Below are 26,302 nucleotides of genomic sequence, written 5' to 3' on the forward strand. Positions count from 1 at the left end.
ACTTCGAGATGCTAAATTATTACGTATATAATAATTTAGCTCCCAAATATGTATATAATTTGCACTTATTAACAGTCGAAAATTTTGTTTCTAGCTGCTTAAACCTTCAAATTTATCAGTATCAGAACTCCATATTCTACAATCCAATACATTTCAAAGGTTTCCAAACTCATAGGGTCATGTTCATTTCGAGATACCATACATAATTCCAAGCGAATGTCACGCTTCGCGCATCAGAAATTCATTCGTGAAGCATTGTTGTGAACACTGTTGCAAACACAAAACAGTAGTAGCTTAGACAAACGATCCAGCCAAGTGTTTAGAAGGCACGATGGAATTATACATTTCCGACGTTGTCGCCCACGGGAGCACGCATCGCGATGAGGGAAACGAGAGAGCGATGGATAATTCACAGCGTGCTTGAAGAATTCAGTCGTAAAAGATACATTCGTCCTCGTTTCTCAGCCGTGCGAATGTCCATCCATAAAACTTTTCCGCGACTACGTGGCTAGCTATGTAGTCGAACATTTCCCACAAGGTTTCCCAGTCCAATTCTATTACACATTTACTGTGTATCGAGTGACGCAAATATGTACGACCGTGCAAATATGTGCAGCAACCCTCGGCTGCCTATTTAACTTTCTTTCGTGACAGCGCGTGTTTAAACATTTGCGTATCGTTAAAATTGCAACGGTGAGACTTTTTGTTAGAATTTGCATTAGAATCTCTTTCACAAAAAATAAACGATTTGTTAAAACGTCACAGATTTAGCAAATTTACAGTCATAATATACAGACAGCCAATTTTCTATGTTAAAGTAGTAAAGTTATACAGCTGAATAATATTAGTGATTATAAGTAATCATGTACAGTTTGTTAATACAACAAAGATAACTTTCTACGAAAATCAATTTAATAAATATATGTAGATTAAAATTTTTAGCAAAACGTGCTAAAAAAAGCACTAACCTAAGATGGCGTGTACTTCCGCTGATATAATGAAGAAAATTTGTTATATTCAATTTTCATTGTAGCAAAGAATTAACTGGATTAGCACTAATAATTGTTTACAGATATAATTTCTTTGTGTTGAACCATCAAATCTTCTTAGTTATAGATATTGAACTCACGCAGCGAACTATAGCTTTACTGAACAATCTACTTATATATATACATGTATTCCATGCTTTTTTTATTGATAAAAGCAAGTAGCTAATGTTAGATAACATAAAATATTGCATAATTTTAGCGTTTATAGTCATCGTTACAATCATAAAAAGTTGCAACATCATTATAAAAAAAATTATTATTATAAAAAGTAACTGTAAAAGTAATGGAAAAGTAACTTTTCCATATTCCATGTTGACAATATATGTTAAGATCAAGATCATTAGGGAAGAATCTCTTCATCATCATTTTTAAATAAAAAAAAAAGCTTCATACGAAATATGTCGATATTTAATGCTTATCATAAAAATTGATATAAAAAAAGTCGTATTATCAGCGGAACCAGAAACTACATTATATTACATACAATAGCGATCGTTTATTCTTCCGACATGCCTCACTCGAGAGATCAAAAGGAGACGCGCGTGAAAAAGAGAGAGCACTGATGGAATTGGGGATAAAATGAAGTGTAATGGATCGCACTCGGCAGCTGCGCGCAGATCGTTCCTTTTTCCAACGAATTTCTCGGCCCGCACGCAATTTCAGCTCGTGACTAAGGAACTAAGTGTAAAAGGAAGCTCTATTCTGGAAACGATGCGACATAATCACGAGTCCAAGGGAAAAAAATGTTTTTTTAGAAATGATCGATTGCTCAATATCCTGCGCAATATATCGCAAAACTCATTTATATTTTGAATTATTGAGAAAAAAATACATAAATCTATAAAAATATACTTTATAATAATGATTATTATATGTAAAAATACTACAAAATTTATTATGCAATATCCTTCAATTATATATTCAATAAACACTTCAAATTGATTTAATTTTAGAATTATAAATCTTAAATAAAACAAAAAGCTTGAATTTTATACTCACAGATTTTTAATTTATTATTAAACTTTATATTTTTTCTAGAACTTACACTTTAAAAATTTTATATATATAAGATTTGCTAAATTTAAATTTAAACAATTTTAAGATTCAATAAATTTTTAAAATTTCTTAAATCACAAGACCTATACATGAAATAGTATAGACAGTATAATAATAGATAGTAACTAACATATAATAATTGATTATAAGCATACAATTAAAATTAAATAATTTGCAAATTTTTTTGAATACATAGATACATAGAAACTAAATTAAATAAATACGGCTCTTTTTTACTTAAATAATCTTCTTATATGATCTATATTGCTTTATATATACTAATCGCATGTAATTTCATAAACAAGCTCTTCTTCTGTCGCATAATATAAATGATATTTGTCTGTCAAAATTACCCACAACTTTCACATGAAAACTGAATTAAATAAATGACTCCTTTTTACTTAAATAATCTTCTAACACGATTAGTTCTATATTGCTTTATCAATTGCACATAATGTCTTACACAAAAAAGAGTGAAAGTAAACCTGAAATTGCAGGTTACATGAACTTTCGTCCAAGCTCGATTTTCCCAGTCGGCAATAATTTTCTCCGTCCTATGGCCTGCTGGGCTCGTTTCTCGACACTGATTTACGTGTCCCACGGACTTTTACAGCGACCATGAAACTTGTCCTAGCAGGATCTCATCCTATCATCTTTCGCGCACGTGATATGCTACATGTTATCGATCTTCCTCCTTTTTCTCGCACCTTTTATTTAATTAACAATTTTTCACGCCAATTATTTATCGATCGAATAATTTTTTTTTCTTTACATGACTATCTTCCGTGGGGAGAATCTTCCACACGGGTAAATCTGTCTCTCAGTAAACAAGCCAAGTATAAACGATTAAAAATAATTAATGCATTAGTTGAGCCTAAGAATAAATGCTGTTTTCCAACAAAAAAGTAATGTCATATTGAAAATTCTAAGATAATGATGTAAAAAATAATAATAATAATAAATATTATAAATATTATTTACTAAAAGAGTGGTTTAAAATTAACTTTTTAAGATGGCTCTTTAGTAAATCCAATTATTATAGAGTATCGAATTCTTTTATACATATAATAAAGTACTGAACTTGACGTGCAAAATTTTAGGGTTGGTTAACGATGAAATAAGAGAGAAAAACAATTTCAAGTATTACCCGGATAATACCTAATGAAATTGGGTAATAGAGCGGGACGCGGATACTTGGGTCTCGGATATTGACAGCTCTAAATATAAGCTGTATATTGGTGAACTTCTTCAAATTTTCGAGACTTGTAATTGAAAATAAAAAATAAAAATTAATTAAAAATCAAAGACATTAAGATATACAGGATAATTTTAATATTTTATTCAAATTATGCAGATATTTGTCATTTTGAGTAGACTCTGGTGAGGCATCCCAAAAATGTTTAGCACTTTATTAAAGAACCATCTTAATCTTTTTGAAAAACACTAAAGAAACAACTTTATCTTATACGTACATTACATAAATTAATTTACAATTATGTACGGTTAATATTTAATTGTATATTCAATTATAAAAAAATCTGTTTAAATAAAAATCTGTTTATATAAACTATGGCATTTTAGAACTTATACCAAGATAATCTCAAAGACAAAAAATTCAATGAGACATTTACATATTCTAAAAATATATAATCCTATTAAAGCACGATTGTTAACTTATTTCGCTCCAAAATAATATCGAATGCTTAAAATAGACAAACATCAAGTTAAAGAATTAAAAATGGCAGGTTGCATGAGTTCAAGGCAAATGCTCTTGGATCGAACCAAGACTCATTTTTTTTGTTTGTCGATGTAACCGGGACACGCGACGGTAGCGAGTTTAGAGTCGACGAAAACGTAGGATTTCGTGATCTATTGTTAGACAAGCACGCCTTGGGCGGTCACGAGCAACTACCTAGGATTCAGTCGGATTTCACAATGACACAGACCAGGCCGAATCCGCAATTAAATCACAAATGCAACTGCAATGTAGACAAAAAGTAATACCACGTTCAAAGATTCAAAGTAATCAAGTCGAGACTGATTTTGAGAAGTCTCCCGATATAAGCCGAAAATTATATTAATAAATGTAACATGCAAAAAGTTCCCGTACAATATTGTAAAAACAAAATAAATTACGATCCGTACATATAACGTATATTTTGAAATTATAACATATTAATATGCAATATTTAACTTTATTTCAATTTCATTTACTAACATTGAAAATTAAATATAAATAAGAGGAAGAATCTTATATTATATTATATCATTAAAAATAATGTTAATATAATTTATAATAATGTTGCAATAATATATATATATATATATATATATATATTTATAACAATTTGTAGTAATGTTTTAATAATTATTTAATTTTTATCTGTGTCTAATAATGTTAATACAAATTTTACTTTATCAGATACTTCAACTTATAAATTGAGTAAAAATCAAATAGGAAGATATAAGATTTGTTCTACTTCTATTTGTACTGGTTGCACTAGTTCAAAAAATGTACAAAGCTTTTCTGTTCCCAAAATGGCGCGTCAGGGACGCTGTTTTTTGTTTTTTGTTTGCACGAGTTCACTGAACTGGCAGCACTAGGGGCCTTCTTTTTAGCTGAACTTCTTGTACGTTCATCTTTCCTCTTTTTCTCTTCAAGGTAGAAAAAAGGAAGAAAAATAAACCGTGCAAGAACTTTAGTTAAAAAGAACAAAGACTTAGATCTGAAGTCAGTGCAAGCAATGCAAGCACTAATATACACTGGTTTAGTCACAGAAATAGACCTTGTACAAATAGTGTGAAGTTTATGAATAATAAAATAATAAAAATATATAAATAATAATGAGCCTATATGCAAAAATATTTTGTACTATCATTATATTCACTGAAGAATATTCTTAATGATAGAATTGCATAATACTTTCTTCATCACAAGAGTCTAATACTTTCATGTAAACAATATGGAACATTTTTATCTTGCACTAAAATTTACGTTTATTTATTCCTTGCCTGCACGCTTATACTCGTCAGTTCTGGATTGTACTAGTTCAGTTTAATTCTAGTGCAATCCTCGTGCAAGAATAGAAAATAAACCTATATAAATTAACATAAACCATCACACAATGTACCAAATTCTATCTGCCAGTTACCTAACTTCAAAGTACCGTAAGTTCAGCTATATGTGAAGTTCTTGATTAATCGAATAATGCGGTTTGCCACGGAAAGACGATTTCAACATCAATCGACGATCTATCATACCCTAATTGTAAGTTCGGGGAAGTTCAATGAATGTGGATCTCAACTAATATTGTAGTTTAACAAAAAGATATCATGAATTCCGTCTATTGTCATCATAAAGTGTATTCAACACAATTGTTATGTTTCCTTAAATTAATGTTATCAGTTCCTTGTAAATTAATGATAAACATCGTTAAAAAATCAATCGTGATGATAAACTGATAGCGATGATCAGTCCCGAATACGCGCGAAATTCGCTGCAAACACGAGACCAGATCTTGTATTAGTTACGCTATTGTGCAATCAACGTTTTAACGATGATGTAATAATCCATATTCCATGGTAAAATAAAAAGTATATTCAAAATTTAACACAATTGTTATGTTTCCTTAAATTAATGTTATCAGTTCTTTGTAAATTAATAATATAATACTAACATATTCTTCTTTCTATAGGAAAGAGAGTATAAGATATTCCATTATGCATAATAGCGGCAGATTAAATAAAACAATCAACTATGCTTGTCCCAAAGTTAGTGGAATGCACATAGTAGCACTTATGTTCCTTTTTATTTCGGGCAACGTTTTGATTAGTCAAAAAGCAGCCGCCGTATTCAAAACAACTGCGCACCCTCAGGAATATCTACTTATATTCTTATACTAAAGATAGACAAAAATAATCGAAGAATGGATAATCGAGTGCTTTCTTTTTTTAAAAATTGGTTAAATAGTCGATATTTTTTATTTTTTTCTGACTATAATTTTTTCAATCGATATTTCTAAATATTTAATCTAATTTTGCCGAAATTTAGAGCGCATTCAAATTCTCCCAAGTTACAGTATAACTACACACAGTAAGAACACTAAGCGTTGGCATCTTTGATGTAGTGATGACTCACAGCCATATTCCTGATAGTACACAGTAGAGCTCTAATAGGGCAGGCTCTTAAATTTGAATTTCTATCAAGCTTATTTTGTAATCTGATATGTCCGCCATATTCCTAATAATACATATAAACCGACGCATGCGCATTAAAAATTGGAAACCAAAAAAAATTCAGCGTCATTACTGAGCAGTCCTAAGTCTCAAGCAGTTCCCAAGCAGTTCTCAAGTATCATATTATTCTTGTTTAACATTCAGTGGACAATAAGGATAAAATGACATTTGAGTGGCACTTGGATGGAAATCTGAACACAGCCCTGGGTGATATATCTTTATTATTCGAAGAAAGATAGAACGACACTTGTGTCAACTTGTGTCTCTCTAAATCAGTTATATGATATTCGAAAATTTAAATGATTTTACAATTAAGCTCTTATTCCAACTATCCTATCATTAATTAACTCTTGAAAAAAGGATATCAATTGCATCAATAATGTCAGATGTATAAAAATGTTAGTAAATTCCTTTTTCGCGATGTAAGCCAAAATGAACAAATCTTTTTCAAATTACATTGTATATTATGGTAAAAAACATATTGCAATTTATCTGGGAAAGGATTACATATAATTAATTAATTAATTTCTTTAAACAATTTCTTTATCTTCGGAAAGGCTAATTTTTCCGCGAAAATGTCAAAGCACTAACTGTAATTTGACCGCTGAGCAAAATTGTATGTTTCTCATGAATTTTTTACTGCGCAATAGGCTATTTCAAGACCAGTGCATCGGACTTCATTTTCATCGTGTTATTTCCGGATGCAGGGATTCGCCACCACCGTACGTCGCCGTCGTTAATCAAAATCGCGCACCAGATGCGCGTCGCGATGCCAAATACCTCGACAGAGTCAACGCCAAAGAATTTAAGTGATATGCGCGAAGCCACAATAGCGCACTTTATTCGTCGTCTGCGAAGCGGCAGTCGCTCTATTATGAATGAAGATTATTACACGGGCGATGCACTACTCCGTGAATGCGTGAATTGCACAAGTGATTACAACGCAAATTTGTCTTTCTATTTGATTTAATGTGAAAAAAATGAAAAATAAATTTCATAAAATGATTATTTGAGATTTTTCAATTTTCTAATAATACCGATTTTCTATATAGAAAAAGCAATTAACGTGTAATAGGGACTTTTTTAAAGAGAATAATGTATTCAGAAGACAATAGCTAAAAATTGTTACAGTTGTTGTAAAAGGTACCATAAAATGAACCTGATATGACAATAGCTTTTTTCGATGCAAATACTCATTTATTTTTGTGCTCTTCAAAATATCACAATATCATTTTAAAAAATATATTTCTACATTCTCATTTGATTGATGAATAAAGTAATACAAAATAAATTAATCGGAAAAAATATAAATAATTTAATATTAGCATGTTTTGACTCTTCTTGAAATTATCCTCAACTTACAATTGGTATTTCGTATTAAGTATTAAATTTTCAAATGTTTATATTTTATAGGTGTTTTCAATAATATTGCATGAATAATGTTATGCTATTTAATTGTGATTCTTAACTTTTTTATTAACAGAGATTTTATTTGTTATATCAACATGTGCAAATATAATAAACTTTAAAAACAGAGAATATGATACATGCATACAATCGTAAAAAAATAAAATTATATCCCATAATTTTTTCATATTTTAAACTTTTATGTGCAATGATTTTCATTTTATATAAACTTTCATTTTAAACAGTTTTATTTTTGTTGTAAACAATAATATTTCTTTAGATAAAATGTTTATTTTACATAATAATTTAATGATTTCGAATTTTTTTTCTATTGTCAATGTGCATTAATTTTATTTTATGTGTGTGTGTTGTTTTCTATGATATTTTTATAGTAAAGAATGAACTGTTTTTAACTGCGCTTTCATCATTTACATAAAGTCTCTTCTTTTTCTCCAATTTTTGAACTGGCGTACACTGACGCTATAAGTTAGAGTGGAACAAATACAGTTTGTTTTATACTCTAACTTATTGCACTAGTTTAGAACTAGTTCAAAACTCTTTAAAAAAAAAACAGGCCTATAAGTAAACGCACTTTATTTATTTTGTTATTTACTGTTGAAATTTGATCCCTATATCATATTATTGTATACACTATTTTTGACCTCCCATTTTCACACTTTTTAATTTTATATTAATATTGAAATTGGGTTTAAATGTTGGCGACTTTCATTAATTTGACGTTGAAACTAACGTATCTCTCAAAATTTTGAATAAATTAAAATTTAATATGCATTTATATCAAAGTAATATTAATTTGGAACCAGATATATATCTTATTACCTGCTTTTATCTTACCAATTAATTACAAATAATATCAAGTAATTGAAATATCAAGAATATAGAAGAATAAATTAGAGTCAAATTCGAATATAGATATATGTAATAAAGTTTAAAGTTTTAATATTCTGATAAATTGATATAAAATATAAATTTAATTTAAAAACATAACGTTACATTGTATTACATGATATGTTTCGGCATCCGATGTTATAAATTTACAGAGCAAAATCGCAGTGAAAAAGTCAGGTGTATTTTGAATAGTTACTATTAATTGATATTAATTTATTAACAATTGTTAATAATATTTATTATTCCATGTTATTCCTATTACCTATGCTTTTCATCGTGTTTAAGATTTAACTTTTAGTTTCCCGTAATGTCACGCCTCATAGTGCACGTCAAATATACGCATTTTTATAAATTACCCAAATCAAATGTTCTTTTAAACGCACGCATTATAATCGCGTGACAACGAGTGGAAATTAAGAATAATAATTAATTAATTAACTATTCATCAATCAATAGAATACGATGCAAGATACTTTGCAAGGCATTACGCAATAGTACTTTCTCATTAATTTTTTATTGAAAATAATCGTGTAATGCCTCTATCAGATTAGAAATTGAAATTGAGATTGGATTGGATAAAGTTCACTGAACTGATATTGGTTTTTTTTTTTTGATTGATGATATGGATTTTATGATTTGATGCTATGGACTTTACGAATTGCGTAAATTAATAAAACATATTCATTCACAAGAAACAATCGTATTTGTTCGTATTGTTCAAATAATAATTGTTTCAAAGGATAACGCACAAAGCGATTCACTCTGTTACTTTTTGAATTATGAATAATAGTACGGTAATTTCGCATAAACAATAGAATTGTATGTAAAACATGTACGTCATAGCAATAAACATTGAAGCTACGTAATGATGTTACTACGTTATCATTTCAAAATGCTTAATATTTCATTAAATTTACATTAAACATTCTCTTTCTTTTTGAATGAATTATTAATATGAATAATGGATAAAACACTAATGTCACATTGGATTGTATGTCACTCTTAACTCAAAGAAAGTGACTAAATTTATATAATCCATCGAGGTAATTATGTAGAATAGAATCTTTTTCGAATTTTGACATTTATTGGCTGCAATTTTAATAAAAATCTATACTCAGAGAGTGATAATCAATCAAAAAAATATGTAACCTATTTTTTTTAACTATTTGTGATAAAAATAAGATAAGGAAAACCTCTCCCAATAACCTTAACGTATATTGTCGAAGTTATGACCCTATAAATGACTTTGAAAAAGTTTTAACTGTCGATCGTTAAAAAATTATAAACAAAAAAAGTTTAAAAAAATAACGAAAAAAGAATTAGACCACAATCTTTCCTGCTTATGTAATGACTTTTCAAACGAAACGAGATCCGCTCCACTTCTCTCCTACTTAGGGACGTCCGACTTTTCACACGAAGCAAAGTCCACACCCTCATCTCTGCTTAGGAGTGTTCGTGAGAAATTTTATTCGTTAATAATTAAGTCGCTTTGTGTAGAAAGTCGAATGTCCCTAAGCAGAGAAGATATAAAGTGCATCTCGCTTTGCATGGAAAGTCAGACGCCCTGAGACAGGGGAATGTGAGATGGAAATCGTTTTGCGTGGAAAATCATACTCCCCTAGTCAATCTATCATACCTCCTCCTTTGCCTAAAGTCATCCGACTTTCCATGCAAAGCAAACAAATAATTACCAACTTTGATTGTTACGAACTTTTTAATCAATTACGAGCGACTAAAATTTGTCGGAGATCACTCAGCATTATGACAAAATCAAAGTCATCAGAGCGGAGTCCCTTGATCAAAATTTTTATCCTTCCATGTGAAATAACAGACTTGAAAGAAAACTTTACACTTTCTATCAAGAAGGAAATACCAAACCAATACTTTCTTCAATCGTGCAAGCAACATCGAATAACTAATGTTAGATTACAATTTTTCATTAAAATTAAATATGTTTAATGGAGACACGTATTCGTTTGTTTTCTTGTAAAAATTTCGTTTTTTTTCTTTTATCAAAGAAAAGATATAAGTACAACTTAAAAAATATTATTTCGCAATAATTAAAATAAATAATGTCCCAAATAATTGCGTTCTTATATAAGGATTACAATAGGAAAAATAATTATTATGTAAAAAGATAAAAAAACATGAAATCTTTTTATCTTTTTACATAATGTGAATAACACATTTATCACTATAAAGAAAAGTAGCAACAAGGGAAATTATCTTTCTCTCTCTACGTATAAAATAAAAAATAATAAAAATCAAATCCTATTCTGTGACACTAAAAAGAGTCATGATGTTAAATCAATTTGAAACGAGTTTATCGTAAGAGAAAACCTTGATTACGCGAGGAACGTAAAGTACTAATAAATGGGTAAACGAACAATTGTGACGTTGCATCACGCTGCGATTTAGTATGTATTAATACATCTAGATTATATTACGTATATACGAATCGTTAGATACGATCTAACAATCCTTGGCAAATGACCAAGATATTCTCGAGAAATCCAAAGACGTGGGCCGTACTTGGAGGTGATATCTGTACTCCAATTTTCTGAAAACACTTTAATGACACGCGATTTAGCACCGCGTTTTAACTCAAGAACAAATAAACAGATTCGATTCTAATAAGTACGATGAAAATTGAAATTTTGTTAACATCAATATATATATCATACATATTTCAATATATATAATCCATGAAATCCTTGTACTAAAAATGTAATTTGTATTTAATCGACATAATCTCGTTTGCTTAATTACTATTTTTAATGCGCTTAGCACCAACTTATGTACCGTTTTTGTCACGTTTTTCTCGTTACGAATATAATTACGAATATAATTTTGTAATTTATAATCGGCCATCTAAGTTTACTATGGCATGTGCCACGCGACGTTATTAACTGAAAGCACGCAATAAGATTAGCAGAAGCAATTAAGATCTTTTCACGGTCGTTAGTTACTTCTGTACTTTAATTAAATTAGCCTTTCGCGCCTTCATTAACTGTAGTTATAACAGAAGTATTGCACAAAATATGATTACTTCAAAACTTTCAGATAAGATTGAAAAATTAATCAATATATCATAAGAAAAATAATGTTTAAATTTTTATAGAAATTTAGATTGTATATACGGGCATTTACTTTACAAACTACAGCACTGCTATTATATTAAGCTGTTATCACGTAACTCTTTTTAACTGTCATGTCATGTAGATTAATATTCGTTCAACTATGCGCAAAATTTCAGGTCGCACAGGAACTTCTTAATTACCCAAACTTGAGCAATTAACACGTATATTAATGACGTTGCATGTTTTCGATTCAATGGCCGCTTAATATAATACATACCAATAGATCTTAATAAGATTATTGAAAGGCAATAATTATTTAATGCCTTAAAACATGATAAACAAAAAATTGTTACCTCTTTAAAACTCAGTGTAGTTTATAAATAACAGTGTAACAGTATAATAACAGTAGTTTATAAAAATAAATAAATAGTTAAATGTTTCTATTAAATCAAGAAAAAAGCTTATTAAAACTTTTTAATTATCATACAGTAGTCACATAGCATAAAAAGAGAAATGAAATATATGCAATATCAAAAGAGTTAGTACATAGAATTAACCTTTTTGATATTAACGACGACTATAGTCGTCCAGTATTGAACGCTCGCCGTGCACTAATGATGATTTTAACAATTTTTTAAGTGTTATTACTATAAACCATGTTAAAGTGTGATTTCTTTCCTCAATACTTTACATTACACGATAAAATTACTGCTCCTTCTCCGGAAAGAGTGAAGTGACGTTCGCGTCATAATTGTTCTGTATAGTGGCAGCGTATTCACGATTTGACTGTCCGTAAAATGACATAGCGGCGAAAAATAAAGCCGTATCGAAAAGGTTAAAACCATCATAGTCAAAATAGAGGGATACGTCAATAATATACACGCCACTTCGTAAGAAGTGTATATCGCGTTAAATAAATCAGAAATATTACAAGAATATACTACTGTAAAACATTTTTGTCGTAGAAAATTGTTGTCGGGTAGTATTTCGAGTTTATCACGAGCCACTTCTATGATCGCGGCGATTATCTGCGATGACGGGCCGATCAGACCGTAAACCGTGAAAGAGGCTAATGAGAAAGGGTAATTATGTTTAAGGGAGTCGGGTCGATTCGTGGGCGAGTAACCGTTAAATGTCACGCCCGGCGAGTAGAGATATTATTTTTAGTCAGACACTATTGGCGCTGGTAACGGCGACGCGATAACCGCTTTAAAGCGATATTGGACGAATGAAAAATTGTCGCGGAATTGAATTCGAAATCCTATTGATGAAATTTCATTGATTCTTTTTTTTGCAACGTACAAATACTTTGGTTTCAACCGCCGGCTTTCTTCCTTTCTTTCACCACAAGCAAATAAATTAATTATGTCTATGTAGTGAGAAAATGATGAATCAAGAGGTGGATGTTAAAACTCAAACAATAAGATTATGGAGGATTATTACAAAAATATTGTTACTATTATATATAAGTATTAATGAGAAAATATAAAATTAAAATTTAAATATTTAAATTGTTTTGCGATTCTCATACTATCAGCATAGCTTATTATTCTTCTAAGATTCACGACTTTATTTATCCATTAAATGATAACCAATTTAATACTTTGAATTTCTCATATTTCCATGATGACTTTTATTTTAACGATACTTAATTTAATTGTATGAATGCAAGATTCGTGGATTTCAACATTACATTTTGTGTGTGTGTGTGTGTGTGTGTGTGTGTGTGTGTGTGTGTTTGTCTGTGTAACATCTTACTTTAAAATATACATATATATGTACATTGAAGCACTGGAGAGACACAAATCTGAGTTGAAACGATTGCGATTCTGAAGCATTGTTAAATATAAACTTTGATTTTTGTTAATTAAACAATAATTGACTAGTAACTGCATTGACTTTCATAGGCTTACTAATTTTTGTATTATTAATTCGGATCCTGATTTATTATTAATTTTAATTAAAATTGAAATTATTTTCTATAAAACTGTAAGGACAATCCTTTAATTTTTATTTAAAATATAGTCTAATTTTTTTGCAGTCTAATCTTATTATCAAATAACAACACAATCAAAAAAATTATTAAAGATATTCCTAAAATTGTAAAAGCAGATCATAATTATGCATCTAATTAGGCGTCATTTAAATTTGACGTTAAGGACATGAATAGTACGAAGAACACGAAGAAAAAATAGAAGGTAAGTAATGACAGAATTTCTGTCCAACACAAGCTAAGGCTTTACCGGAACTTAACATCATAGTCCTCCGATAAGGTATATTAGCGCAACTAGGTCACTCTACGAGCAAACTGAGCTCCGAGCTCGAAAGTTTCTTTGAATCGTCTTGCATATATATCCCAGAGTAAGTAATTGCATCAAAAATATGACCGATTATGTCACTTACAGACTCACCTCAGCCTAACATATTTGACATTCGATTCAGTCAATTCATGCCCGAGTATTTAACTTCCCGAGTATTTAACTGAATTGTAATAGAAATAATAATTTGAATACGAATTTGAGAGAGAATTGTTTCAATGACTTCTTTAATAGTCATTTATAAACATTATAATTTTTAATTTTCTTAAAATTATATTGTCTACTGATGTTAAGTTAAAATACAGGGCGATATATATAACAGAGATTTACATGGAAATGTTTTGGAATTACAGTTATATCTTGTGTAAAAATTATTGCATGCGTTAATTTTGCGCGAAAGAAACGTGTCAAACGTGCCATTATATTTATTTCTCAAAAAAACGATGGAATAGATTTAAACGAAAGGTCATTCTTTTGTGGTCAAAATTGAAGCTTCCAAGCTCTCTATTTGAAGCATCAACTCATCACTGCCAATTTTTCTCTCCTTATGACCCCGCCCAAACCGGCCTTGTACATGGCCTCGGTCAGACAGATCAATAGAGACATAGATGCCGGAAGGCCATGAAAAGATTCTATGGGAAGAGGGAAGCTAACAATGGACAATAAGCTAACGCGAAAAAAAGAGGATAGAAGCACCGCACTGTAGAAATCGAATATGGTAGACTCACTACTGTCGAAACAATCAGCAAATCAACGAAATAAAAATCTCGGTATCGTATAATATCCATAAATTCTCCTTAAATAGCTCACAGAAGTCAATATAAAAATCGGTTGCTCCCGTTATACAACCGAATGAAAATAGAAACTATTGATTTTGTATTAAATATATATACGTTAACAACTTAGAAAAAATATGTAAAAACTGAAATGTAGATCTGTAATCTTTAATGTAACTTTTATTTTCAGAAAAAGTTCAAAAATTTGATAAATAAAAAGTACATTTTTTCTTTAATATATAATTCTTAATACTTACATAACAATATAAATGAACATGAGATAACATCAAAATTAAAATCTAAATTGCTTAATTATAACTCCTTTATTCATATCGTTTAATCTTATTGCGACTTTGGCTTACTAAAGTTTGAAGTTTATTTTTTATAATCTTCTTCATATTCATGTAAATCAAAAGTTTGTACTTGATTAAAGTAACACGAAAAATAAAAGAACAAGGACATAGATATATGTACCTATATTCTCTCTGGAGATTACATCATCTTAAGGACAATCTACTAAACTTTTGAATAGCATAATTTACAACTTAAACTATAATATGGAACATAATTTTAGTTAAAATCAGATTCAAGACTACCGTGCAAATATTATCAGAACAGCTAAATTGGAATCAAACTTGCAAAAGATTAACATGTAACTAAATTTTATAAATAAAAAATAGGATGATATTTAACGTAAGTAGAAACAGCTTTGTTACAGTAAAAAAAACATTATGTATTTGTGTTAGAAACGATTTTTCTTAACCACAAATATTCTTGTTAATCGTTTATATTAAATTTTTTAACATATTCAAGTGTTAATTTAACATAATGTAATAATATTATTTAATATAAGGATTTTGTGTTACGTTGATATTCAATTTTTAGTGTCAAAATGACATAATTTGTGAATAAGTAAATAAGTAACATAAAACTAATGTGTTTTAAAACGTAAATTCTAAGATAAAGAAATAAAATTAATTTAATATATCATAAAATTCATTTTACTGAAAAAATATGCTTCCATGGTTTATTTACAAATTGTGTCAATATTTGTGTATTTATTCTTTTACATAATATTTAAATAATCTTTATAACATATTCAGCTTGTGTTATTAATCCAAGAATTTGAGTGGACATGTGATTTATGTTAAATTTGACACATTTTTTCCAACAGCATACATTTTCAAGATATATCGTTTATTAAATTGACGATTTTTATCTCTTTTCCGCGCTTTTCTATTTCCATTAATAATCAGCAGTAAGTAACATAGTCGAGGCAATGCATTTTCACGAAGTTAATGAATTCTACGGAACGCATGGATGCCAAGGAAAGTCAGTCTTTTTTTCGTCTCGCGTTCTTTTTTTCAGTCGGTACGTGCAATCTATCCCGTCGCGCGCTTCATGAATTACAAATCGGCCTTGTTAACACTGATGCTTGTCTGGGAACTAAACGCCACCGACATACAGCTTGACGAGACTACGGAAATCATTTTTCAACGTTTCACGTTAATGACAAACGACGAGAACCGTTGGTTTTTCTGTCCACGCACTACTTTTTGTTCCTTCAACTTTGATGTAAATTTAAAAAGGAAGTATTCAATCTCGTAAAATGTTAGGATACTTGGATAAATTTAATTTCACACGTTTTATTACATAATAAATTTTTAATAAAAATGCAGCATATATATATATATCGAAATTGCTTTATACAAATATAATATGCCAATTATCAAATAATAAAATTTTTATAATTACCTTCTATTTAATTTATATTAAAAGCACACACATATTTTTACACATTCGTTATGTATGAGCAATATTATTACCGTAATTATTATTTCTTATAATCTTACCTATTTTACATAAGCACTAATAATCTCGATAAAAATTTCGAATTATTTAACGTAATGTGCGAATGATTAAATACGTTTAAAATATAATCAAAGTAAAAATCTGATTTCTTCACGAAAATGTACAAACCTACATGAAACGATAAACTTCCATAATCACCGCCATCTGTATAATTTGGTAAATGCAACTAATTACCTAATATATTGTAAAACGATTCAATACGTAATTCAGAACGATAGACAAGGAAAAATTTTGAACCATAAATTATCAGTACTCTGTCATCTCGTTTAATTTTTGAAATAAAAGCGTGAATACATTACTAATTTATCATCAAATATGAAAAATATCCATTTTTCGAATGATTAACAGGGCAAGTGAAATATTCATTCGCTAAACTAATTGTAATAATAATTCTTCTTAAATGTGCGATATAATTAATTAGATCGTGTCGATAAGTCGACAAGTGCTAATAATTAATGTTTGATTAATCGCTCGTACATTATAATCTAGTAATTTCATAATGAATAAGTATTAATGCGAATACGTACAATGAATATCCTGTAAGGAAAAATATAACTCATTTTTAATGCCAATTCCACGAATTATAATTTCTGTTTGATATATTCAATTTATTGTAATAATGACGCTTAATATACGTAGTCGCAAATTAAATAGTGAAAGGTAACAATAGTTTCCTGCAGCTTGTAGTAATCTTTTTAAATTTTATAAGTTTTTTTAAAAATCACTACAAATGGTAACAATCACATATTTTGCAAAAAAAGAATAAAATGAAATGAAATGATGAATTATAACAAATCTTACTCAAGAAAAAGCTATAAGAATTTCAGACTTCCGTCTACTAAAAGTTAATTTAATCTGTGAACGACTCGGGCATACTGCAATTTCCCTCTCTCTTTCTGCCATACTGATTTCGTAGGAAGCACATTGGATCGAGGAAAAAGCACGCATTATCGTGGCTGCGAAGTCTATGTTTTGGCAATACGCCAATCAAGCTTTCCCAACAAGGCAAAGTGTTTATCGATGCTTGCAATCCCTTCTCTTCGTTATCCCTGCACTACCTTTCGACCTATTTTTCTGCTTTTAAGGTATACATCAACGTCACTTTAAAGCCATCCCGTGTTCAACTTCGCGTGAACGAATCTTCGATAGCGCCTCGCTCGAGTTTTTAATCCCCGGAAAGAACATTTAAGAGGGACAGCGATTAATTTTATATGATAACATAATTTTCTTTGATCATCGCAGCTTTTTACTCATACAGTACATAAGTCGCTTAACCAAGAAAATCTATGTATTTCTTCAAGATCATTTATTAAAAGAAAAAAGAATAACTGTGCCCAAAATTAACTTAAAATAAATTTAATTGCAAATAAATATAAAAATATTTAATTAAATAAATATCGCAAAAGATTTAATGTAAAAATCTGCCAATAAATTGTCAATAAAAATCTGCCATAAATTGTATATTATACAAATTTTCATATAACATAATTTTTGAAAAAAAGAACAAATGTTCATTGCCATTAAAATTTATCTAAATCTTTAATTGATGTTTATATCAAAATACTATATTTTATTTTATAATTGCAAAACAAATTCAATTTAAAACAAGTTTATTAGCAGATGTTACCGCATTTTATATTACATTGTTTAGTAATTTTACGCATTTTCCTTTTATGAAGATTTTCCTTTTATGATCCCTAAACATCTTGTACCGAATAGCGCAAAACATAAGACATTGATGACAATGAATACGAAATTCCAGAACAATTTGCCCTTGTATTTATTTTTTACGCAAGTACATCTTAATCTATCCTGATTAAAACAACTCTCGAGGATAAGCGACTGCGATTTTACGCTTCTTCTTAAAACTCACACTCAATCGTATTCTGAGAAAAAATGATATTACTATTGTATTAAAGGTACGTTATCTCACAGCATATAACGTATGCACAGATATATCCATAAATTAGTCGAACGAATGTAGAAGCTTTCCCATCCTTTTGTCGTCCGCAGAAATGAATATTCAATTTAGCGAGGCTAGAGATCTAGTGCAAAAACCTGTTCTTGGTATTACTGACTTGCTTCTTAGATCGTAGGGATTTTCCAAGTGAAATAACTCCTCTTTATTCTTATGCTAATCATCACATAATTTATCCTTCCTCAGAAATCCTCTCTTGTGAAAAGTGGAACACCTCCATTCATTCACAATAATATCAATATATCGAATACGCAAAATTAACACGAAAATTATTTTAAAATTTATTATTAAAATTTCTATGTTAGAATTTAATTTTAATCTAACATAATAGATTATATCTTATATTTCAAAATTTCTATAAAGATGTGAAATAACGAATGTACATGCAAAATATTTAGAAACACATATAAATATGTATGTATTTTGCACAAAATATGCACTAATATTTGAATCATAATAACGTAGATATAAAATAATTCACTTAAATCAAGTAATTTCGAATAATTTCCTTAATTATTTATTATTTTCTAACTGATTTTCATAATAATCATGCAGAAATATGCAACTTTCTCAAGATACGTTACATCCGCAATTGTTAAAAAGGCAAAGAAAGTTCTTATCATTTTCTTATAATAATTTCTTCCTGAAGATATATCGCTTTTACTTTATTGTTTCAGTGAATGATACTGTCACAAAGATCCAAATTGCTAAATATAAAAAAAAGTGAGAAAGAAATCATAAAAAATGTAAAACCACTATTGTACTTTTAGTTTCACCTTTAATTTTATTTTTTAATGATTATTTAATTTTAGCGAAAATTCTTTTTAACATGCTATCTTTATTTCCGCTATATATAATTCTGCTCTCTTTATATTACCAAGAATGGTACAACTTTTTTCTAAAATGTCAAATATTATGAAAAAGTGTAATATAAATGTTAAATATTTAAGTTTGCGTGAGATCAGTTAAAAAAATCTGTGTAAAACAATTAAGAAGTATATACGTATAACATGTGTAATAAAAATTAATATATCAAAATTTTTTAATGTTTAAAACTGTTCATTGCTTCAGCTTTTTTTATTTTTTTATATGACATATATGTATCTATAGCATGCTTGCAAAATGCAAATAGTCATCGTACACGATTTTCATTCATGTCGCGATGTGAATTCACGCTCGATGGATTCCATTGGGGAAAGATTGGTTGATAAAGTGCATCGGGCAGATTGAATAAGATACTGTGATACGACACGTCAAGATCTGGATAACTTCCACTTATAACAAACTGAATAACATTCAACGCGATGCTCTCAGAATTTCGAACAAATCCTTTAAAGAGTCATCCTTTTCCTCTCTTCCAACGTTGTTAAGTTTCGTTTGCAGCAAATCCTTTAAAGGGTCATTCTTTTTCTCTCTTCCAACGTTGTTAAGTTTCGTTTACAGCGACCATTACCCACTTCACGTAATAATACTTTATTTCTTGAGAGCCACTAAGATATTTGCTATACGCACGCATATTATGCACTTAGAAAAACGGTTATGAAAGTAAACATAGAACGAAACTACGGCACTACACAAAAGAAAAAAAATACTACATTGATAAAACTAAGTTTACAAATTTATGAAAAAGAAATTTAGGTTAAAATACTTTCATGCACATATGCATGCGAAACATAGGTATAAAATAGTAAGCAGAGCAATAATTGCACCATTTGTATCTAGCAGTAAGTGCTCGTCTTGTGAGAAATGGCGCTGTAATATGTTAGATAAAGATAGTTGTACGCAATTAAATGAGATAGAATAATAAATTATTAAGTAAGAAATGAATTAAAGATTTCATTATTACCGATATATTTTTACAGCGATTTCGGCTGAGATGTATAGTATATAATATGCACTGGTGTATATAAAAGTCGTCATATATAATTGTCGTAAAGATGTGTTTAATAAATATAAAAACAAATTAAAGGGGGATTCATGAAATCCTCAATACATTCTATTATGCTGTTAAAGTGTGTAGTTGTTAATTTGTATTTTACACTCACACAGCAATTTCGGGAATGGAGATCATTTGGTGTGCACTGATGCATATTAAAACCACATTATTGTACACTGTAGAACGATCTTCCAAATTTCTCTGTTATTTCGTAGAACGTCTCTCGCGACATTTGAAAATGATTTTAAAATTGTAATATAAAAATTTTCTGTGCAATAAATCATATTATTATAGTTAATCTACTTGCAAAATTCATTGTTTCATTGAACATTTTTTGCACAATCTCTTCGATGTTATTTTTGACTTTCGCTCTGCTTTCTTTTTTACGTTTTAATAGATGTATTAATTCATCATCTTGATAACGATGTTAATAATTCCATGAGCACATATATAAATCACTGAGCCATTTTGACTTTAATTAACGTTATTCGACGATTAAACCCTTTGGAATTGACCAATAGCATTTGTCGTTTCACTTAACAACGGATGCGATTATTAGTCAATTCTAATGGATCAAATTATCGATTAAAAAGTTAATCGGAGTTGGTCGAAATGGCTCTCATCATGACATGAATTAGTGACAATTACCCCAACTGGCTCCGACAAATTTGTGAGAGCCACATTGTACACATTTGTGCGGTGTGTTGAGTCCCGACAAACATGCGATACTAGCGAGAGACTGCACCGACTGCATTCGACCAGCCGAACCTTAAAACATATATAAATGGAAGAGGAATTGAGTGCTGAACGTGAAGCCAATAACTGTGCGAGAGAAAGCTGTAATTTCAAATGTCGCAATGTGGATGTGCCACTCACAGTTCCATTTAACTGGTTCAGCCCGTTTGTCCTTATAATTAACGATAATATGGCTACGTTGAGTGGAGAAAACTAATCGCAGTTAACGCTTAGTAATTCTTTCTGATGATTCTTGCCTTTAGTTCTTCGCTGGATTTAAGTGTAGGAACCAATCATATTAAAGAATCACTAAGCGCTAACTGATTAGTTTTCTCTGCTAAAATATGTGAGAACACTAAAACAACTGTACCTCAACTTATAACATGGTACATTGATTTGCATGCGCATTGCAAACATTTGGGATGTTACAGCTTTCTCTCGCATGATGTTAATTTCACGTTTGGTACATAGATGGTATAAATAATAATTCCGCTTCCATATATTTTATATATATATATATATATATATATATATATACATATATATATATATGTTCAAAAGTCAGAACATAACGATTTCAGCTAGAATGATTCCGATTCTGCACATTTCGGGTATCGGTGTAATTTGTGTATGTAAAAACGAAATGCAAATATTTCGAATTATCAAATACACATTTTATTAACAGCACAATAGAATTACTGTATTGAGGATTTCACGATTTAACCTGTTTTTATATTTATATTACACATCTTTACGACAATTGTGTAACAACAATGGCTTCTATATGCACACTAATATATCCCAGCCGAAATCACTATTCAGTGTGCAAATTAATATGCACTAGTGCACCCCAGCTGAAATCGTTATAAGATCTCCTTTAGGGGATGCTGGACCGACAACCGACTTGATTAATGACCATAAAACGATTCTTAATTCCAAAGCAAAACATTACGTATATTAAGTAAAACGTTAAGTAAAATATTAAATAAAACATTAAATAAAACATTAACTAAAACATTACATTTCTTGCACTGCTACATCTTATATATCTAAATTAGCATTCTATAAATGATCGTGTACATTCAAATTGTATTTTTTCATTCATTTCAATAGTAATTAAGTTTCAAAATAATAATTTAAAGATCTCATTATATTCTTATACATTATTCAAATGTAGAAAACTATTTTTTGTTTGGACATATACTAGAATCATTTAATTTATATTATGTAAAATAATGACGTATATGTAATAAGAAACCGTAATTTATATTTTTTGGAGTTTTTTTATACAGATTTATAATTTCTCACAACTTCTTTTTCCACATTCTTTTTTTTTATTTTGAAAAAGGATTTTTTATTTTGTACAACGAAAATGAACGAAATTAAAAAGTATGAAATATGTGCTTCATCGGTATTACAGACAACAAAATTAATTCGTAGTTTCAGTAGCAAAGTTTTTTTAACATCGTTAATTTTCTCAAGATTCTCCACGTGCACAAAAATTAATATCCATCCCTTTAACAAAAAAATTTGCACGATGGAGGATTAAAAGTATGATTGAATTGCATTGTTGCCAATAGACGAGTTACGTAATCTCTATGATAAGCGAAAAATTTCGCGAAACTAATTCTGCGTACCAGTTTTATTTCGGAGTTCTCGCGTGGTTTTTAATACCGCAATTTTCAATCTTTTGTTCCGGCACCACGTAAGTCTAGGTCGAAGCTAATTCATATCGGCAACCACTATTCGCCTGGTGTAGATTAAAAAAGAATCAAGTTAATCGCGCGACTAGACGAACCCTCGAAGCACCTGTTGATCCTTCTCGTTAAAGTTTGAAGGAAGTGACCTGTCCTGATCCTGCAGACACGCAAAGCAAACGCTAAAGCAGGCAGTGAGACACAAAAAAGTAGCGATACGCCGTTGACTTAATCGACAAATCAGATTTTTTCTTCTCGATTCGACATGACTATATTACATTACATTATCCACTAAATCCAGATCAATGCCAAGATTATTTTGCGCTATTTTACGAATCTCGTCCGATGCTCTAAGAAAATTTCTAGCTCAATTTTCTAGCTAGCAAAGCTACGTACTCACACTTCGCCTGCATAATGTTAGACAAAATCATTTTACATAAAATTATTGGAGGAATGTAATTTGCATACAAAGTGCCATGTAACTATTGTCACTCTTCTCTATTTGTGTATTGAAGTCAAGAACAATAATAGTTCTTATAATGTTCAGATAAATACCATAGTACCTATAAGAAAATTCCAGAATAAAAATGTTCTAATAAATAGTCTTTAGTCTGTCTTTATTCCTCGATTCAAGTTCCTTTCTGTCAAAAATTTTTTTACAAAAAAACACACGATTTATTTCTATCCAATTTACCAATCATTACCGATCCTCTTTCTCGATGCTTACTTTTACCTTTATTAAACTAGTAATAAATTTCTGGAATCTCTATTTCCTATTTTAAATAAGTCATATCAGTTATTTTATCAAACACTAAAAAAAAATGGAATTTATAATTAAGAAATTTTAAGTAGCCCTGATCTAATTTTAAGGATCTTTTCAGGTTCTTAGTTAGTTAAGGTCATCATTTCTTTCCCCCAGTAACTAAATAATATTTAAAATAATTTTTTTTCAAAACAAATTTTTTTAATATAATAATTATTCTAAAAAAATATTATTGATGTAAATAGAGATAATTTTATTATAAAATTAATAATTTTTTGGATAAAACATTTTTAATATCTCGAATAGTTTTCGAGATATAACGAAAAAACTGAAAATTTACACATAAAAGAGGTGATTTCATCCTTTCAAACGTTTTTCCATCGAAACTGATATTTTCTAAATTCATCTTTTTACGTATCCTATATGTACACAAAGTTAATCAAAATTTAACACCTCGCGTTCCCTTGTAATCTTTGGGTTGAACATCTTTGTCTTAAACTTAAGAATTTGAGATACTTTAATGAATTGATTAGATCACCGTATCTCTGAATACAATTGTTACATTTACTTATAAAACGGAGAGAATACATCTTAAGAGATACTTTACCAAGTAAAAACGAAAAACTTAAATATCGATATGGTGACAAGTGAGGTTCTCTTGTGAGATATAAACAATTTAAAACTGTACTTTTTATACATGTCGTTCTATACAAGTTGATGAAAATGTCGCATTTATTTTTATATGGTCTAAATTAGCAGATATGTTAATAAAAAACGAGTATGCAATGAAGCAACATAAACCGGATATTGTAAAAAAAATGTTATAATTTTTTACCGTTTAGTTTGGCAAGTAGAGCTTGAAAAGAATGCAATTTTCGTAAACATTTGTTAATCTGTCATGTGAATTAAAGAGAGTTTATAAGTATAGCAATGAGCTGCGTTATCTATATTCATTTTTTTTCGTATATACGTGCGGCTATGGACAAATAACAAAATTATCTTTCACTGGCGGAAATATCGCCACCGAGCGCGCAGGGACTTAACTTTTGAGGGTGTTATCACGAATGTGGGTGTTATCACTATCTTAATATTGTAATAATACTTAAGATGTAACGTCATTCTCTTCAAAATGGCACATATATATGTTACAAAATTATTTTTAACAATACAATTTAATACAAAATAAGTACTAAATATTCCAACAAAGTCGATTTCAGTTTGCTGTAAAGTTGCTAGCTTAATAAAGCATCTGATATTTACACAATAATCAATTCGTAATCAATATAAAAAGAGTAATAAAAGGACCTAAAGTATCTGAAAATGTAGCTAGAATAAATCTAAAAATAATTTTGTTAGACTTATATATTTATTAAAATTATTATATAGGACGCTTAAATTTATTGCTAGAACGTCAAAACGTTTTGCAGCATTACTTATTATGCTTGAGCGTTCTACATGATTATTTTAGTCCAACAAAATTATTTTCAAATTTGTATCTAGCTTTTTTTTAGATATTTCAACAAAATCATTCTTTTTATGCATAACCTACAGTTGAATATTCCTTTATGAGTACTTTCGAAAAAAAAAAAATCTAAACATAGTGTCATCTAATAAATGTTCGGCAGTAACATTATATGAAAGAAACATGGTCGACGAAGTATAATCTAGACAAACTTCCAAATCGTACGGATAGTAACAAGTAACTATTAGACAATCCTCGGATTACACGTGTGATTGTCAGCTGTCTGAGTGAAAACGCAACAAAAATATCATTGGCATAGATTCGGTCGGACAGAAATAGCGGCTGTGTCATAAAATAGAGGAACAACCAACGCTTCCGAGGAATCGAGAAGCCGCGTTTACGGCGTTTACGGCCGCGGAAGAGATGCATACAAGACTTTTCCGCTTGTGCCGGCGCTCGTTTCCGATATTGGACTGAGAAAGGGAAAAAGAAAATCCGCGGGTTAAAGGAAAAAAGATTTTATAGGCCAGTAAATTCTGCGAGGATAATACTCTTTCGAATCACGATAATATTTTCATCAAATGGAATTTCCTATACCTGATAATTAGATTGAATAATTAGTAGTTTGATGTTTCAAATTGTGTAAACAGTCTATAATTTAATCACGCATATATAAGCGTGTGGTATAAAGCGAATATTTGGCAAATTTTGAGCCAAGTCTTTTCTTTTTAATTATGATAGAAAATTTAATGAAGATATATTTAACAAATTACAAAATAAAATATTTAAAATATTTGATAAGTCTAATATAATGACATGTATATTTATTACATTTATATAAATTATAAATTGTTTTAAGCTCAAGTTGTATATTCACACATACACACATAAAATATGAGAATTATAAAGAATTTTTATAATCTAAATTTTATAATTTTAGATTTTACTCACTCATCTATTAAAGCAGTAATAATTCGGAAAAGTTTGAAAGCATGATAAATGAAAGCGTGCATGGAAAGTGCACGTTA

The 26,302-nt window shown here is 29.5% G+C and overlaps 1 protein-coding gene and 1 long non-coding RNA gene across 11 annotated transcripts in view; one reads left to right on the forward strand and one right to left on the reverse strand.

Annotated features, from left to right (window-relative positions):
- Positions 1 to 26,302, reverse strand: part of Shal (potassium voltage-gated channel protein Shal) — a 120,428-nt gene that overhangs the window by 88,671 nt on the left and 5,455 nt on the right. The window lies entirely within an intron of this gene.
- LOC147909869 (uncharacterized) lies at positions 4,441 to 20,649 on the forward strand. Its single transcript, XR_015544955.1, has 2 exons — positions 4,441 to 6,548; positions 6,992 to 20,649. It is a non-coding gene; the product is annotated as an uncharacterized LOC147909869 (long non-coding RNA).

Source organism: Acromyrmex echinatior, chromosome 4, assembly GCF_024713525.1.
Source record: "Acromyrmex echinatior isolate Ae372 chromosome 4, ASM2471352v2, whole genome shotgun sequence".
NCBI classification, from domain to species: Eukaryota; Metazoa; Arthropoda; class Insecta; order Hymenoptera; family Formicidae; genus Acromyrmex; species Acromyrmex echinatior.